The sequence below is a fragment of the Electrophorus electricus genome, chromosome 1 (assembly GCF_041902795.1).
Source record: "Electrophorus electricus isolate QZ-2024a chromosome 1, ASM4190279v1, whole genome shotgun sequence".
NCBI lineage: Eukaryota > Metazoa > Chordata > Actinopteri > Gymnotiformes > Gymnotidae > Electrophorus > Electrophorus electricus.
In genome coordinates this window covers 842,262-861,723 of record NC_137497.1, presented here as the reverse complement: position 1 = coordinate 861,723, position 19,462 = coordinate 842,262, and the positions used below count along the sequence as shown (strand labels likewise).

At 39.1% G+C, this 19,462-nt stretch overlaps 1 long non-coding RNA gene across 1 annotated transcript; it reads left to right on the top strand.

The window, feature by feature from the left end:
- Positions 1 to 4,485: 4,485 nt before the first annotated feature.
- On the top strand, positions 4,486 to 9,812 carry LOC145659430 (uncharacterized). Its single transcript, XR_014125653.1, has 5 exons — positions 4,486 to 5,061; positions 7,525 to 7,638; positions 7,870 to 7,935; positions 9,244 to 9,318; positions 9,686 to 9,812. It is a non-coding gene; the product is annotated as an uncharacterized LOC145659430 (long non-coding RNA).
- Positions 9,813 to 19,462: the final 9,650 nt, after the last annotated feature.

The window sequence follows — 19,462 nt, the reverse complement described above, 5'->3', positions numbered from 1 at the left end:
TATGAAATTGATATGCCCCCAAAAATTATAATTTGAAGACAGTTATGATTCACTCTTGAAAATATGAAATTAGTTTTGCAATTTGGCTTATTCTTTCAATGACAAGTGTGTGCATTGTCCTCTGACTCCTGCTTCTGCATTGTACAACACACTAAAAAGCCGTAAGAGAAATGCGATGGTGATTACAACTCAAAGTTGTAGCGTAGTGGTAGCTCACTGGCTAACTTAACTTGTCACTGGGAGGTTGCTGGTTCAAGTTGCCACTGTTGGACCCCTGAGCAAGACCCTTATCTCTCATTACTCAAGGTGTACTCAGTCATAATTGTAAGTTGCTTTGGATAAAAGCATCAGGCATATGTAAACTAACCCCCAGAGAGATATGTTATGGATATTATCACTGAAAACCCCAAGAGAGATATATGATAGACATCACAACCCTCAGAGAGCTGAGTGGGATGTGTAACTGTAAAAGTTGTGAAATATGCTCTAGTTTTCTTTGAACATTTAAATGACAGATAAACAACAATGACCCACAATGTAAATAATTCCTGTGGAAACTGTTATCATTCAGTTCTACTCTGAAATTTTATGTGGTGAATAATTTGGGGTTTCATATCTTGGTTCAATAGGCTACAGCTCATTAATTTGGTAAATTTGCTAAATTTGCATTTGCTAAATGCCATAAATGTAAATATAAATGTATTTTAGGCTTTAGTATTGTGATTTCAAATTGGGGCACTAAAACATGTACACTTACTGCATTCATTGTTCTAAGTACAGTGTACATAAAATACTACAAAATAGTACATAATATTTGTAATATGTCGGTACTCAGTGTAATGTCATTGTCAGGGATGGGTTTACTGATTTGGGGGCCCTAGGTGAAAGACAAGAGTAGGCCCTTTTACTGGATGTTGTGGGTGTTTTTTCAGTTTATTGAAATAGTTAGGTCCCGTAAGTCCCTCACTGAAGTGCAGCTAAATCCTCATAATATCGGACTTTAGATTCAACACTGACTTAGATTCAGTGTTACCTGTTTGTGTGCTTGCCTGTTTCTTCTTGGTTCATGTACATTTTGGCCATTTGATCTACATTTCAAAATAAGAAGATGGAAAACAAACAACAGTCTGTTATACAATTTGTGTTTCTAAATAGGAACATGGAAAATGTGAAACTACGTGTTATCCGATTTCTGATTTTGCTTAAAATATGGGGAATGGGTAACACACAACATTTTTTAAATTCCTTTTATTGGCACCAACAAAGAAAATAAAAACACCAATGTAGACACATGAAACTGGTCATTTTCTTTTGTTTGTGATCTACTTCTTCTTAGCCTACGTCTTTTTCCACATCCATACCCTATAGGCTATAGGGTTCAGCCATGTGTCTAGATCTGAAAGAGAGTAATTGACAGTTTTTGAAACATTATTATTATATTTATTATATTATTATTACACTAAACATCACACTAGACTATTTGTTATGGTACAACCTTTGGCTACCATTGGTAACAACAAATTGGATATTGTGAATGTGTCTTGTTTCACTCCAAAAGGGAAATCAAGTCAGTGTTGGAGGCTTGCCTCATTTGAGAGGGGATCCTGTCTGGAAGGGGCACTCCTCCAGGTGTTGCGGAGTGCCTGTAATGTTTCCAGCAGGAACCAGGCAAGAGGCAGAATGCAAATGCAGGTGATCTCAGAAAGAATACTTCAAAACTTCTTTAAGCTTATAACTACAAACACTAGTGTGACTTTGCCATCCACGTTAGCACATCAGGGGCTTTTTATAAACAAGTGTAGATGATGGATGAGTGGGCACACAGCTGGACAGCACACAGCTTGAGGGAGTTTCTTGACATATGACATATTCCATGATCTCTATATTTAAACCTGCATCTGTCTGTTTCTTTTGCCAACACATATAATGGGATATTAAGTTATTGGGTTATTAGTTTTGATGAATGGCTTATCCACAAGGTGGAGTTATTTTTCCATTATTGTTGTGGCAGCTGCTGGCCCAATACATTCATCACTCATCAACACCTTAATAGAAACATTTATTTCTTAGAACCACATTGTAGGTGCAGAAATATACAATACCCCAGCAGTTGTATGTGTAGAGCAACTGTTGTATGTGTACAGTTAGACAATTATTGTGCCTAAACCCCCTGTTATTTAATTTCAATTATACTTTCAAATACAAACTAAAGATGCAGACTCAATAATTAGTTCAAAAGAATAGCTGGCCCCATCCTTTATTGAAGATCAAAACTGAGAAGTATTATTGAGCCAATCCCCCTGATAATGTCTGACAATCATAAAAAACCCAATTTTTAATACAGTTTTCAGAAGTGATTATGTAATCACCCCACCTTTTTACATACTAACATTTGAAATCTCCACAATTATATCCAAACTATACATTATTTGGTATTTGCAAATTGAGTTCCAATAATGTGCAGGTTACCTATCATTATAAAAGTTGAAGCTTGACACCAGTATATCCCATTGGAAGAGTTTCCTTCTTCTAAACTCAACTCACCACCACCAAACACCTGCAAGATAAAGTTGCAGGTCAGCATCACCCTGCCTCTCAAAGAGGCTTTCAAGTCTATTAAAAGGGGCATTTTTGAACAAACACTTGATGTGGGGTTCAAAAGAGAGAGGAGTCAAAGAGTACGCCAATTTTCCTAACAGTGGATGAGGAACTGGTCAAGATACTGTCCATATTTAACTTAAGATTGGAGAATTTTTATAATTTGGACTTCAGGCCAATAAGTAGAAATTCTGTTAATGCTCATCCACTGCTTGAGATCTTGGATAAAGGAGAATAAAAGAGGAGGTGCTAGGGTAGTGTTGGCCTCGGTGTTAATATAGATCTGAGTGTCATCTGCATAACAGTGGAAATGAAGACCATGCCCGCAGATCATCTCACCAAGGGGTAGCATATAGATAAAGAACAGGAGAGGGCCAAGGACAGACCCCTGGGGAACACCTTGAATGATGGTAGCAGTATGCAATTTGTGTTTACCTAAAACAACATAATGTGTTCTATTAGAAATATAGGACAAGAACCCATGTTAGTAATGCCAATGGTTGAAAGGTAGGCAAAGTATGTTATGGATAATTGTGTCAAATTTTACATTTATCTGATGCTTTTATCCAAAGCAACTTACAATTACAACTGAGTTCATCTTGAGCAATTGAGGGTTAAGGGTCTTGCTCAGGGGCCCAACAGTGGCAACTGTTCCCTGACATGCCTGTGTATGTATTTGTGTTTATGTGTGTGTGTGTGTGTGTGTGTGTGTGTTTATGTGTGTGTGTGTGTGTGTGTGCAGATGCTTCAAAGAAACATGCAGGATCTCCAAGTAAGAGGGTTTTTTTCTCTTCCTTTATCTCAGCTCACTCTTTAAACCACTTATTGCGTGCATATTTAGAACTTTTTGTATTTTGTCTCCCCCAGTATTAACTCACAGCACCAGCGTCAGATCTTCCGTCTGAGATCCAGTCTCCAGATAGCTTCGGAACGGTTAAAGGCATCACCTCCGCCCCTTGTCACAGAGCTGGCAGGCGACTACCCACAGTGTGTGTGTGTGTGTGTATATGTGTGTGTGTGTGAGTGCGTGTGTACGTGTGTGTGTGTGTGTATGTGTGTGTTGTGTGTGTGCAAGTCATTCTGACTGTGTAACCACATTGTCTTCCTGCTTCTTCACGTCTGTGTCTGAGCTGCTGCAGTGTAAGCGCCTGTTCAACCACCACTTATTTCTCTTTTGGGAGTCCAAGAATAGTAAGGGCCTGTATGATATACACGACTGTGAGGCAAAATATATAGAGACAATATGTTAGTATAGGAGACATGGAATAGGGAATATGGAATATGTTAGTGTAGGAGGTAGGGTATAGGGGATATATTAGTTTAGGAGATAGGGTATAGGGGATATGTTGGTGTAGGAGGTAGGGTATAGGTAATATATTAGTTTAGGAGGTAGGGTATAGGGGATATATTAGTTTAGGAGGTAGGGTATAGGGGATATGTTAGTGTAGGAGGTAGGGTATAGGGGATATGTTAGTGTAGGAGGTAGGGTATAGTGGATATGTTGGTGTAGGAGGTAGGGTATAGGGGATATGTTGGTGTAGGAGGTAGGGTATAGGGGATATGTTAGTGTAGGAGGTAGGGTATAGGGGATATGTTAGTGTAGGAGGTAGGGTATAGGGGATATGTTAGTGTAGGAGGTAGGGTATAGGGGATATGTTAGTGTAGGAGGTAGGGTATAGGGAATATATTAGTGTAGGAGGTAGGGTATAGGGGATATGTTGGTGTAGGAGGTAGGGTATAGGTAATATGTTAGTGTAGGAGGTAGGGTATAGGGGATATGTTGGTGTAGGAGGTAGGGTATAGGGAGTATAGACAGTTAGACAGACAGTTAGACATATCAGCATATTAAACAGACTTTCTCATCATCATTATCACCTGTTTGAATGATGTATTGTTTGTTTGTTTGTTTATCTTATGCCTTTACAGTGCTCTACTTGTTGCTGTAAGGGTGAGGAGTAAGGAGGTGAATGCATGTGCGGAGAAGAGCAAGACTTATTAGGGGGAAATCCAGATTCAGAGTCATCAGAGCAGTCCAGGGTCATTGAGCCAATAAGGAGATAATGGGGATACATTACAAACAAACACTCTAAGGCAAACAAGGGAAGCAGGCTATAACATAGGCTAGGAAACACGAAGGCTAGGACAACAAAGCAGGCTCACATAAATGCAAGCTTTGAAACACAGACACACTTTCATACATCCACCAAACACAAGGAACAGCACAAACACAGGGCATCAGACAGCGTCTCAATACATGAACTTAACAAGGTATAATGAGGGTCAGGTGTGAGCAATCAAAAGAGGGGCGGAGAAAACAAAACTACGGCATGGAACTAAAATACACAAGACAGGGAAAACATGGAACATGGAAGCTGGGAGGGACTAACCGTGACAGTTTCTGGGAACAGCATGGTAGAGTCTGACCTCTGCAATCTCTCTGCTTGATGTTTTTCTGCTCAGCAGGTAAATTTGTGTGTGGACATGCTTGTGTGTGCATGTGAACGTGTATATGTGTATATGTGTCTCTCCACATACTACTACTGTACTAGGATATATTCTGAGGAAATGACAAAACACTTTTGTAAGTCACTCTAGATAAGAGTGTCTGCTAAATGCCATAAATGTAAATGTAAATTTAAATGTAATTCTGTCAATATACACTCACCAGACACTACATTAGGCACACCTGATCAACTGCTCATTAATGCAAATATCTAATTAGCCAATCAGATGACAGCAAATCAATGCATTTGGGCATGAACACATGACATGAAGTTCAAACTGAGCATCAGGATGGGGAAGAAAAGTGATTTAAGTGTCTTAGAACATGGCATGTTTATTTGTGTTAGACAGGCTGATCTGTGTATTTCAGAAACTGCTGATCTACTGCGATTTTCAACTATCTCCAGGCTTTACAGAGAATGGTCAGAAGAAGAGAAATTATCCAGTGAGCAACAGTTGAAACATAAAAGCATGGATCCTTCCTGCCCTATCAACAGTTCAGGCTGATAGTGGTGGTGTAATGGTGTGGGGGATATTTTCTTGGCACACTTTGGGCCCCTTAATACCAATTAAACATCCTTTAAACACCACAGCCTACCTGAGTATTGCTGCTGACCATGTCCATCCCTTTATGACCACAGTGTACCGTCCACTCATGGATACTTCCAGTAGAATAAAGCACCGTGTCATAAAGCGCAAATCATCTCAGACTGCTTCTTGAACATTAGAGTGAGTTCCCTGTATTCAAATGTCATCCTCAGATCTCAGTCCAAAAGACACCATTGGGATGTCGTGGAACAGCAGACTCACATTATGGATGTACAACTGATACATTGGAATTGGAGGGTTTGGATGAGCAAGGCCTCCATTTAACCCTCAGTTGCTTGAATTGTATTAGTCATAATTGTAAGCTGCTTAAAAGTACGACATTTAGCAGACGCTCTTATCCAGATCGACTTACAAAAGTGCTTTGTCATTTACTCATAGAATATATCCAAGTACAGTATAGTAGGTTACAATTAAACATACCAATGAACTAGAATAGTGTAGAATACAGGGATGAATGCTGATAGCTAGAAGTGCAAAATACATAAGGTCTATCTTAAACAATGATAAGTGCTATAAACAATAAGTGCTAGAGTTTGTTAAAAAGCATAAATAATGCCCTACAATAAGTATTAAATTAGTCAGTCAATAAGGGAGCAGTGTCAGTTGTGCTTTAAATATTCTGCAAATAGATGGGTCTTTAATCTGTGTTTGAAGACCGCAAAGGACAGAAAATAGTCTCAATGCTTGTCGTTCATGAGACCTGAAGCAAAGTATTTAAAGCCGAGCCATACTTGAGGTTTGAAGTACTGGAGGTACGGATTGGGCTTTGACCTTTGACCTCATGTATGAAGGGGCTGGTCCATGTTTGGCTTTGTAGGCAAGCATCAAGGTTTTAAATCTGATGCGTGCAGCTACAGGGAGCCAATGAAGGGAGCGCAGCAGTCGAGTAACGTGTGAACTTCGGAAGATTGAAGACCAGTCGTGCTGCTGCATTCTGGACAAGTTGTAGAGGTTTGATGGCTCTTAGAGGAAAGACCAGCAAGTAGCGAGTTGCAGAAGTCTAGCTTTGAGATCACAAGAGAATGCACAAGCATGTGGGTAACTTCTTGTGATAGACAGGGTCGAATCTTTCGTATGTTACAGAGGAGGAATCTGCAAGACCAGCTAAGATTAGAAACATGAGTTGAGAACGACAACTGGTTGTCCAAAGTTACGCCCACGCTACAGGCAGCTTCAGATGGTGATACCAGCGAGTTCTCAAAGGAAACAGTGAGGTCATGGTAAGGGTTGGGAGTACCTGGGATGAACAGAAACTCGGTTTTACTGGGGTTGAGCTTCAAGTGGTGGGCTGTCATCCATGACGCGATGTCAGGAATAACAGATTTGGATTAGAATTCCATTAAAACAAGTACATGCAATTGCTAAGCATTGTTTATACCATCATAAATGTAAGAGTAGTATTTCTCATCATTTAGCACAAGGTTTCCTCAACTAAAATGTCCCATCACCTTAAATCAACAGGTTTGCAGATCTCACTAATGATTGTGTGAGACTGTCAAGTAAAGCATTTCTGCTCACTTAATCAGGGTGAAGCAGACAGAGATGTGGGTGTTACTTATATGCAATGTAAACAGGAGTTCCATCATTGTCATTATTCAGGTTTTTGGCCACAACATGGAACCCACTTTGTTTATAATAATTCAGAGTTTAATCTCCAACCAGGAGCACAAAGAACTATATGGCTGTAGATTCACCTTTCTTGTACCACAGATACACAGCTTTGTTAAATTTTGCTTTCTTTGCCTGGCCTCATCATTGAGAGAAACGTCTAACTCAGTGACCCCACGACCTGAAAAAATTGATGTCTTGTACCAGATAAACACTGCAAAACCTGGAGGTGTGGCTTCCCGGTTGGTGTTTTCATCCAAATGGATGTATCCCTGATCAAACAGCAGTGGAGGAGTTGATTGAAACATCCACATTCTGCATGTAAGTGGCTTCGTACCTCTTCACCCACATACGAACATGTGGATTCCCACCATTATTCAGGTTCAGGTCACAGCTCAGACACTCCCAGCCAGGCTGGGACTGCTGCACCTCTTCCTCGCAAGTTTATGGTGACCTTCAGCTCTATGATGGGGATCCCAGTATTTTCACACTTAAACCACAGGTAGATGTCATCACCTTTAATAGCTTCATTTATGTTCTTATCGACTTTAGTGAAGCCGGAACTACGAAGACTTGTAACCATCTGGTGGAGGAATGAAAACTGGATTCTGGTAACAGGTTTGTCACCATCCGTCCTGTACCACAGGCGCACTTGAGGCCCGCGCGTACCACTGTTGAGGTCACCAGGAACTCTGATCCAACCTTGTTGTTCGAGCTGGGTTTCTTCCTCTGGACTATTAACTATTATATTAACTTTGTTAAGTGTTCAAATACAAGTTTAACTCCATGTAAATTGTAAGTAAGAGGCAAAATCTCTGGTTCTGCCTCACCATGAACTAACCAGTACAAACCCTGTGCAGCCAGACTCAGTGTGTCATATAGACAGTACAACCCTGTGCAGCACAGACTCAGTGTATCATATAGACAGTACAACCCTGTGCAGCACAGACTCAGTGTGTCATATAGACAGTACAACCCTGTGCAGCACAGACTCAGTGTGTCATATAGACAGTACAACCCTGTGCAGCCAGACTTAGTGTGTCATATAGACAGTACAACCCTGTGCAGCACAGAATCAGAGTGTCATATAGACAGTACAACCCTGTGCAGCACAGACTCAGTGTGTCATATAGACAGTACAACCCTGTGCAGCCAGACTTAGTGTGTCATATAGACAGTACAACCCTGTGCAGCACAGAATCAGAGTGTCATATAGACAGTACAACCCTGTGCAGCACAGACTCAGTGTGTCATATAGACAGTACAACCCTGTGCAGCACAGACTCAGTGTGTCATATAGACAGTACAACCCTGTGCAGCACAGACTCAGAGTGTCATATAGACAGTACAACCCTGTGCAGCACAGACTCAGTGTGTCATATAGACAGTACAACCCTGTGCAGCACAGACTCAGTGTGTCATATAGACAGTACAACCCTGTGCAGTACAGTCATATGGAAATTTAGCCGAACGTTCTACTGGCCTCGAAGCTGTCAGCATTATATAAACTATTATATATTTCATATTAAGAGTGTTATCTTATAACATACGATGTCTTCTGTACAATCTTATGTAGACCTTACAGCACAGAGCTGAACAGATTTCCCTCAAATCACCGTTTAAATTTATAATCAGTTTCAGTAAGTAAAGTACAGAGCAGACTTCCTTATCTACCAGACATCGTAGAAGATTAATGAGCTGCAGCCTATTAGACCAAGGGATTAAACACAAATTGTTCACCACATACATTTCAGAGTAGATCTGAAAGATAACAGAGTCTGTTATTAAGGAATGATTTACACTGAGGGTCATTGTTGTTCATGAGCTTATCAGTTTACCAATTTATCTGTCATTTAAAAAGATACAGAAAACTAAACCATAATATCCATAACGTATCTGTCTGGGGGTTATCTTTCTCTCTCTCAGGCGATGGCCTGTTCAAGATTTCCTGAGAATTTCCTAAGAAACTGCTTTTGTCTATTTCACAATCCTCTTTCACAGGTATTATAAAAGTGCCTGCACAAAAATATTTCAGGTGTGTTCTGGCAAAACTCTCCTAAGCTTATACACACCCGTGTGTGTACAGAGAGAGCAGTTATTGGAGATTAGCCCTGAATAACTGAGACTGAATGTGGACATTATATGATGATTGCATTTAGTCTGGCTCTACTGTTAATATTTTTTAATATACTCTCCTAAATTCAAAATTATGTTCTATAATTTTCTTACAAATATATCATGAATGACCAGTTTAAAACATGTAAAGTGTCTCTGCAGTTAGAAGTATATACACGCCCAGTAACCACTCACATACTCTTGTGTTTTTACAGCCTGCTACATATGTCCGTTCTGTGTGTGTGACATTTAGGCTCCACCCCTCTGACATGTGCAGTGTGGATCCACCTGTATAAATGTGCCATTAGCTCCTGTAGAAGATTCAGAATGAGAATCACTTGTCTTGCAGCTTCTAACACTTACATAACCACAGACAACCACCGTAAGTATTCCACTTAAACAATTCTCTCTCTCTCTCTCTCTCTCTCTCTCTCTCTCTTTCTCTCTCTCTCTCGCACACACACACACACACACACACACACACACACACACACACACAAAATTACATTTCTTGTAAACACAGAACATACTTAGGTGAGATATTTCATTTCTGGGTTGGAAGAAAATGGTTTGTTGATCTCTGTTATATTGTGTTTACTTTGGATATTCTGTTATGAACCAGTATTGTTGTGTAATTGACCAGTGATACAAAACTATAAATAATTGGCTATAGAACAGTTTTGTACCACACTGGATATTGTGTTATAGTACAGTTATATAGCACTCTCTGTGTAATATCACTCTAGTTATGTTCTATTTATGTTTATTAGTACTGTGATGCTGCGGTCTCCTGAAATTATAAACCCTAAACCTTTCATAGGAAAATGAGTAAGAATTCCCTGTCGACCAACCAGGAGATGTTTAAAGGTGACTATCTCATCTCAAATGATGGGAACTACAAAGCTATCTTCCAGGTACAGTAAACGTTCAAAATGCCTCAAACAGTCTGGAACTGTTATGACCATTGTGAGAACACACTGATATCTGTGTTTCCGTAGGACGACGGGAACTTTGTTGTTTATGGCTGGAAACCAATATGGGCTTCGGGGTCAGATGGAAAACCAGGGTTTTTTCTCATCATGCAGTCAGATGGAAACCTCGTCATTTATGATACTAATAACCAACCTTTATGGGCTAGTAATAGTTGGCACAAGGAAAGAACTGAAGACAACCGCCTGACTCTCAACAACGATGGCTGTCTCACGATCTATAGAGGATCTCAACTAATGTGGAAATCTTCAAAATCTTCATAGAAAAGGTCACAAATGAAACTTGATTTTTATGCAAATGATGTGTTTACTCTTTCAAAATGCAAAATTGTGAGTAAACATTTACCTCAAAAAGAAGTTCCTGGCAAAAGTTTAGTTGAAAATAAAACAATTCTCCTTCTTTAACACAAAGTGCTGTTTTCATTAATCTGTAAAGAAACAGACATTCTATATATGTATCTGTAAGTTTCAAGTTTCAAGTTTGGTTTATTTGTCACATACATAGTCATACACAGTATAACTCGCAGTGAAATGGTGGAGAGTGCTCTGTTCAAACTGAGGAAAAAGAAAACAGGGGTGCATAGAGAAATATATATTCTATATATGTACAAAAATATATTAACAATGTATGTACAATATATGTATATTATGTTTATATACACAATGTACAATGTATATGGTTGTTTATATATGTATGTACACAATGTACACAATGTGCAGATCCATCTTGTAAAATGACATATTTACAGTTTTTGTTACATGACCAGCCCTTAGATTTAAAGGCAAAATCCAAAATGAAAAGATGTTTTGAGCAAGTTTGAATGAGATGTAGAGAAACACAAATCTAGAAAGGGCAGTTACTGTATCAATTGAGTCTCTGTAAACATAGATCACAAAATGTTTTTTACATTTTTACAGATAGTGCTGTAAACACGGTGTTCAAGTAATTTGCTTTGGATGGATTACTATATATATATATATATATATATATATATATATATATATATATATATATATATATATATATATATATATATATAGCTGGTGAAATAAGTATTGAACACGTCACCAATTTTCTAAGTACATATATTTCTAAAGGTGCTATTGACATGAAATTCTCACACCATAGATGTCCATAAATTATGTGTAATAATGAGAAATAACACAGGGAAAAAGTATTGAACACATGAAGAAAGAGAGGTGCAAAAAGCCAAGGAAAGTCATGACACCAGCTGAACTATATCAGTAATTAGAAAGCAATCCTGCCACTTAGTGCAAATTAATATCAGATGGTTCAATTGATGGCCTATAAAAAGATGTCTCATTACCAAGGTGCCACACAAGAAACACCTCATGATGGGTAAAACCAGTGAGCTCTCTCAAGACCTACGCAACCTTATTGTTGCAAAACATACTGATGGTATTGGTTACAGAAGAATTTCTAAACTACTGAAGGTTCCAGTGATCACTGTTGGGGCCATAATCCGGAAGTGGAAAGAACATTATTTTACCATAAACCGGCCACGACCAGGTGCTCCCCGCAAGATTTCAGACAGAGGAGTGAAAAGAATTATCAGAAGAGTTGTCGAAGAGCCAAGGACCACCTGTGCAGAGCAACAGAAATAGCTGGAATCAGCAGGTACAATTGTTTAATGAAAACAATAAGTAATGCACTCAACCTCCATGGCCTGTATGCAAGCTCACCATGCAAGACCCCATTACTGAAGAAAAAGCATGTTGAAGCGTGTTTAAAATTTGCTCAACAACATTTAGACAAGCCTGTGAAATACTGGGAGAATATAGTCTGGTCAAATGAGACCAAAATTGAACTCTTTGGATGCCATAATACACACCATGTTTGGAGGTCAAAAGGCAGTGCATATCACCCCAAAAACATCATACCAACAGTGAAGTTTAGAGGTGGGAACTTCATGGTGTGTGCTGTTTTTCAGTATATGGCACTGGCACGCTTCATATAATTGAAGGAAGGATGAATGAACAAATGTAGCGAGACATTCTTGATAAAAATCTGCTGCCGTCTACCCGGATGATGATGAAACGAGGGTGGACATTTCAGCAAGACAATGGTCCCAAACACACAGCCAAGGAAACTCTCAATTGGGTTCAGAGAAAGAAAATAAAGCTGCTAGAATGACCCAGCCAACCACCTGACCTGAACCCAACTGAACATCTACGGAAGGAACTAAAGCTCAGAGTTCCTAGAAGGAGCCCACAGAACCTTCAGGATTTGAAGAGTGTTTGTGTGGAAGAATGGGCCAAAAATCACACCTGAGCAATGCACACGACTAGTTACTCCATACAGGAGGTGTCTTGAACCTGCCATCACCAACAAAGGCTTTAGTACGAAGTATTAAATAAATTTCAGTAAGCGTGTTCAATACTTTTTCCCTGTGTCATTTCTCATTATTACACAACTTAATTTATGGACATCTATGGCTTCATTTACTTGTATGTGTGGATTGGATGGGTTGTTAACGCCATCTGGTGAGAATTTCATGTCAATAGTAACTTTAGAAATATATTTACTTAGAAAATTGGTGACACGTGCAATGCTTATTTCACCCATTGTGTGTGTGTGTGTATGTGTGTATATATATATATATATATATATATATATATATATATATATATATATATATATATATATATATATATATAGCACTTATAACACTACACATCTACACATACATATATAAACAAGAAAAAAACTACTACTAACAGTAACTAACAGTAACACATCTTGTCTAAGCAGAAACACGCAGATACGCTAAATTAGTAGTCCCTCTGAAATGTGTTTAAGATTTAAGACTATTTGTTTGAATACCAATGCACAGGTCATAGCCCACATACCGTCTTCTTCTCTTATGGTAGATATGGTGACCACAGAGGCGTGTGCATTAGGGTGGGACTGCCTCCACTGTCTTTCCTTGAGTCAGATAGGGTAGGACTGCCTCCACTGTCTTCTCAGTGCACTGACAGTAATCTGAGGGCAGCACTCAACCAGCCAATAGACACAGATGTGCAACACATGTCCAAGTAGAGTAACATCCCTTCATATATTCTTGAAAGTAGAGAATAAAACCATCGTGAAGGGGCTCTGCTCCTTAGCCTGGATATTTGTCTCCAGGTAAATCAACACCAACCAGCCACTGGACAGAAATTGGGGAAGATTAGTGATGAGACATTTGATACTGAAGCATTGTGTAATGGTGAGCGGTAAGGAGGCCGATGTATGTGTGGGGAAGAGCAAGATTTATTAAGAGCACATTCAAAATCAGAGTCGTTGTAACAGTCCAAGGTCATAGAGCCAACACCGACAGCACGTGGATACATGACAAAACAAAAACACACAAAGGCAAACAGGGAAATCACGCTATGACAAAGACTAGGAAACACGAAGGCTAGGATAAATAAAAACAGGCTCACAAACGAAGGCTTTGAAACACAGATTTAAATAAACATACACACACAGATTCAAGAAACAACCACAATGAACAGCCAAAAACTAAGGGAACAAGGCAAGGTTTAAATACAATCAACTCAACGAGGAACAGGTGTTGAAAATCAAACGAGGGGCGCACAAAATGAAACCATGGAAGGGAACTAAGAAACACAAGACAGAGAAAACACGGAACACGGAACTGGGAGGGACTGATCATGACACATTGAAGCTCGTATCACTATTGCAAGGCAAGCTGATTCAACCGAAGCTTGTATAAAGTTCCTATAACCTGAAAGCTATAAGATGGTGGAAAATCTTTTTACTGCAAAATTGGAAATGTGGAAAATATAGAAGAAACAAAGGGGAATAAACATACAAAAGTTTCAGAACCTCCACTTGTGGTATTCCAGTATAGTTTACATTGTAGTGTACTATGTTTTCACATAAAAAAGAAAGCAATAATTTTGAGCAAATTATTGCAGAAGGATAATGATTAAACATCATTACTGATCATCATCAAATAATTTTTTTAATAAAATATGAAAACTCAGGAGTGTTGTATTGTTTGCCGTTTTGTGCAGTTTTGAAGTTATATCTGCTATCATTTCTTCTTGGCCCCAGCTTTGAATCTTTTGTTTTGAATCTTTTACCAGTACAATAAGGAAGAAACCTCAAATGCTTCACAAGGCTTCGGCTGCCAAACACAGTCTATAAAGAGATGATGTTGCCCAGGTATGTTTTGAAGAGTAAAGAATATAGTCCCCATACAAGGTCAAATATGTTTTAAATGAATACAAGAGCAATATGTAAATGTTCAGTTCTGTAATTAAATCCTGAGAAATCATTACGGAGTTCGACGCCTTAAGCCATCAGCGGCTTTCCAGAAATTTCTTCTTTTTGGGAACAAAATAATATCAGTTTCTGACAGATGCATCACAGTTAATAATTCTGAAGTGAAACAACCTTTAAGCATAATCTTTAAACAGTCTCATCTAGTACAAAGACAGGTGTCTATGAACAATCTTTCAAGTCATGTTCAACTATCAAATATGAATAAATCGGAGAATAAATCAGTAGTTTTGCTAGCCGTTAATATCAGATTATGCAGAACCATCACTGGTGCTCATGACTCACAGATGTGTTTGAAGTACTGAGTCTATATAATCACATGGATTGGCTTGGGTTTGCTATTATACATGATCACCTGCCATTAATGCCAGTTGGGAACAACAAAGTTCTTTCTGTCTATCTAACTCAAGTTAACTTCTTCATAGCATCACCTGTTAATAATTAATAGTTAATTAAATGAGCAACTAAACAATCTGACATCTTTAATGATGGCCAGCTTTCTTGGTTGTAGCTGTTATGAGGGCTCTTGATCTAGGCACTTTTAAGTAGACCTGTGTGTTTAAATTAATTTTTAATTAACCTGTGACTTCTTATGTTATTATAACCCTCACTAAGATGGCTGGCTAGCATTGTGAGGACCATAAACATGAGGTGGTGAGATTAGCAGACAGTAATGAGGCAGAAGGAAGAGTTCAGACCACATCTGTATTGTAAACATTCAAGTGTGTTATACCCTGGACAATGTGGTACACATTTATACATACTCCCAGTGATGGAGCTGCCATAGGGAACACAGCACAGATGGCACCAAAGTAAAACACAATCTCTGGCAATACAAAAGGCATAAAAGAGCATTAAGGAGTCTTTCCAGCTGTTACATGAATGAAACTGTCATGTCCCACATGCCCATATAACTGGATTAGGAGTATGGGAACAGGGAGAGACAAAAAATACATCCCTGAGGAACAGGTTTTATTCTCTGTTTTATTCTTATTCTGCCACCAGGGTGCAGTATAACAGTGTTTAATGTTCAGTCCTTCTCAGGCACCCACAGACATTCATTTAATGTTGATAATCTGCCTCCCAGCAGTTCTGTCTTCCAGCTCTGGTCTACAGCAGTATAACACTACCTAACCCTAACCCTGATCCTGACCCTAACCCTAAACCTGACCCTTAACCCTAACCACATCTAACATGACACCCTTTGCTGTGCTGTACCAAAGCTATTTTAGCTTGTCTCCCAAAAACTCTTTACACTTCTGGGTTTCAGTTGTTTACACAGATGCATGAAGAGTTGGAAAATATGGCAAAAAACATTTTACAGATGTTGTGAATGTAACAGTGTTCTCCACACGTAATTACATGTTGGGTGTTTGCTTAAAGTGTGAGTGCCACCCTTGTTGTATGTGTTTTATGTCATTAAATGTTATACAGCGTCAAGGGAGTCTGTGTGTCCTGTCCCTCGCCCTGCGGCCCTCGGGCCAGCAGAAACATTACACTGGGATCTAACACACCAGGCAGGACCCCAGATGCAGGTTGTACAAAGTTGCCCCTGAGACAATCCAGCACATAACAGTAGGATGCAAGATGCTAGCAGGCAGGGCATACATGGAACGCCATAACCAAGTGGCTGGCATGATATACAGAAATATTTGTGCCGAATATGGGCTGGAAGTTCCAGAGTATAAGTGGGATATACCCTCAAAGGTGTTGGAACATAACCGTGCTAAGATCCTGTGGAACTTCCAGGGACCCCAAACAAGAAGGGCAAGAAAAGATGTGGAAGGTGAAGGTAACAGTGGTTCCCGTAGTAATCGGAGCACTCGGGGCTGTGACCCCCACACTGGGAGAATGGCTCCAGTAGATCCCAAGAACAACATCTGGGATCTCCATCCAGAAGGCTGCAGTCCTGGGAACAGCTAAGATACTACACAGGACACAAAAGCTCTCAGGTCTCTGGTAGTGGACCTGAAGTTGAAGGAGAAAGGCTGCCCAGAGAGCCAGTGGGGGATGGATGGATGGATGGATGGAACAGTGTGAGTAAAAAATAAATGGAAACACTAAGCCAGACACCTATTCTCCCCTCATAGTACAAAAAAGTGCCTACATAACATAAATCTGATTTGCAGTCTCTTAGTTACAGCACAATAATATCATTTATTTACACAATGTACACCCTTATCCATAGTGATCCTCACCACACAAAGCACACTGAGTGAAATTCTGACAATGCAGAAAGGGAGATGCATGTAAAACCTCACATGGAGATGGAATCTTCTCTAGCAGCATTCTTTATTTGCTTGAGTCCCACAGTCTCATTGTTGACTGTCTTTATATTCCTTTCACAGAAATGACATTTTTTAAAACTATAAGACAATCTAGTCCAACAGCCATTAAAAGTGATATTTAAATAAATTTGAGTTTAGAGCATCTGGTAAAGCACTCATGTATGGGAGCTGAGGTTGCTGAGGTGAGTCACATGCTGATGTGTCACTCCTTCCATAAGTACTGGGGAGAGGTAAGGCTTCAGCTGATTTTTATAGACAACTTGAGATTAATCAGACTGGATCAACATATAACTAGTCCTGTATGTTACTCCAGGACTGACATTGTCAGAACCAAGGCACTCCTGTATTTCAAAGGGTCCTTCTCAATGAGGGGCAAGCTCATGTCTAGCTGTGGTGGGGTCATTTAACCACACAAGGGCTCCTGGATTATGTGTGACGCGGGAGGTGTGGCAGGATGCACAGACAAGCCGTGTTGCGCACAAAGACATTTATAAAAACAAAACAAAACAGAACACGAAGAACATTAAACACTAACACTACTTGGAACACATACAAGCAGTCTAGATGTACAACGAGACAATGCAGAATGAAGCAGCTGATACACAGCATACCCGGGGTCAAACACCAACAAACACCAATGGCTAAACAGGACCTTATATACATACACGGTAACAACATAAAACGAGGAACAGGTGTGATACATGGGAGGGGTGTGGCCATAAACATACACACGACATCACACAAACATAGGGAGGAGTCTCGGGGGAGAAGGCTGTGCCCTGACAGAATGTGTTGGGTAAGCTTGTTGTAGTGACATTGTTGCTTGGTATGCACATAATCTCTGTTTTGTGCAGTAAACTCAAAGTTGATTGGCGTTTGCAGTTCAGCAGGGTGGCATAATCTACCAAAGGCACAGGAGATTGAAACTGTTAGGGAAAATTATTCAAGACTCATGACTTGGTTCAGTCAGTCAAACTAGAATGGGCTGATGCAGAGACATACACACAGTTATCAGGTCTTAGTACAGGCAGAGATCAGGCAACAGAAAGATAAGCAGATCAACCAAACTGTAGTGCAAAACATGAAAACATCATCCAAAATATAACATCATGACAGTATAGATAAGAAACAAAGAAACCACACACAACTGACAGATAGAGACAAGACATCACACTGAGACTAGGACATAACAGAGTTTAAAGACACAGAAGGACTAATTGACAAACTAAGAAGAGGTGAGGACAGTCAGGTAACAGACAGAGAGAGACGAGCTAAAACTGACCTCTAGAGGCCAGAGGCGGAATTACCAAGAGCCGGTGTTACAGGTATGAAATATGAAATATGTTGTTAGGCAGCAATACATGTCTGCACATTTACTGCTTTCAAATGTTCAAGCCAAGCCCAGTCAAACCTTTTTCCAAAAATAAATAAATGGACCTCTCTACAACAAACACACCCAGACCACATTATAATATGTGATCCACAAACTAGCCAAGTCCTACAAATGGATCCAAAACTGTTTTTGAGAAGCAGAATGTAAAAATTAAATCTACTGAAGCCCTTTAAAGTATATAAGAACCGAGCAGACTTCTGTTCAAGTGATGATTCAGTTAGCAATACAGGGACTGTGATGGTGGAAAATGTCTATAATGCATGTGACACTGACAGTAGTTGAAATGTAGGATATTTGACAATGATGAATATGGCTAAGAGTGATGTGTGCAAATACAAATAGATGAAAAGTGATGAAATTAAGTATAAAGTGGAAATTCCAAGATAAACCTGAATAGATACATTATATTAAATAGCAGTAAACTCAATATAATCCTTCACGTTATATTTATATTCAGATTTATTGGGGAGTCATTCATTTGTTTTAAATTGCTAACTAGATTTTGTAGAAATACATTTTGGAGAAATATATCCAGCACATCTGTCTTTGGTGAAAATCTCCTTGTTAAGAACTGCTTCATGTAAGTTTAAGTTAGTGTTTATTTAGGGTTGCATGATTTAGAATATTTTTACTGTTTGTAATGTTTAAGGTTTATAATATTACAAGTTGGAATATTCTATATTCTATATATGGAATATAATATGTGGTACAAGCTCAAGGTGAATAGAAGCATTTATAACTTTGCTCTGTTATATATGTTATATAGATAGATAGATAGATAGATAGATAGATAGATAGATAGATAGATAGATAGATAGATAGATAGATAGATAGATAGATAGATAGATAGATTTTATGCACAAAATACACAGAAGAGTCAGCCTTCTTGTTCTGAAGTAATAAGTAACTGCCTTGGGTCACTGCACTCCATAACCCCTTGCATTATAAGACTTTTGGCCAAAATTTGGCAGGAAGACTTATAAATGATTAACATTTATTCTGTTTTGGATTCAAGGTACAAGCAGTTTCTTTCAACCCAATTTGTGAA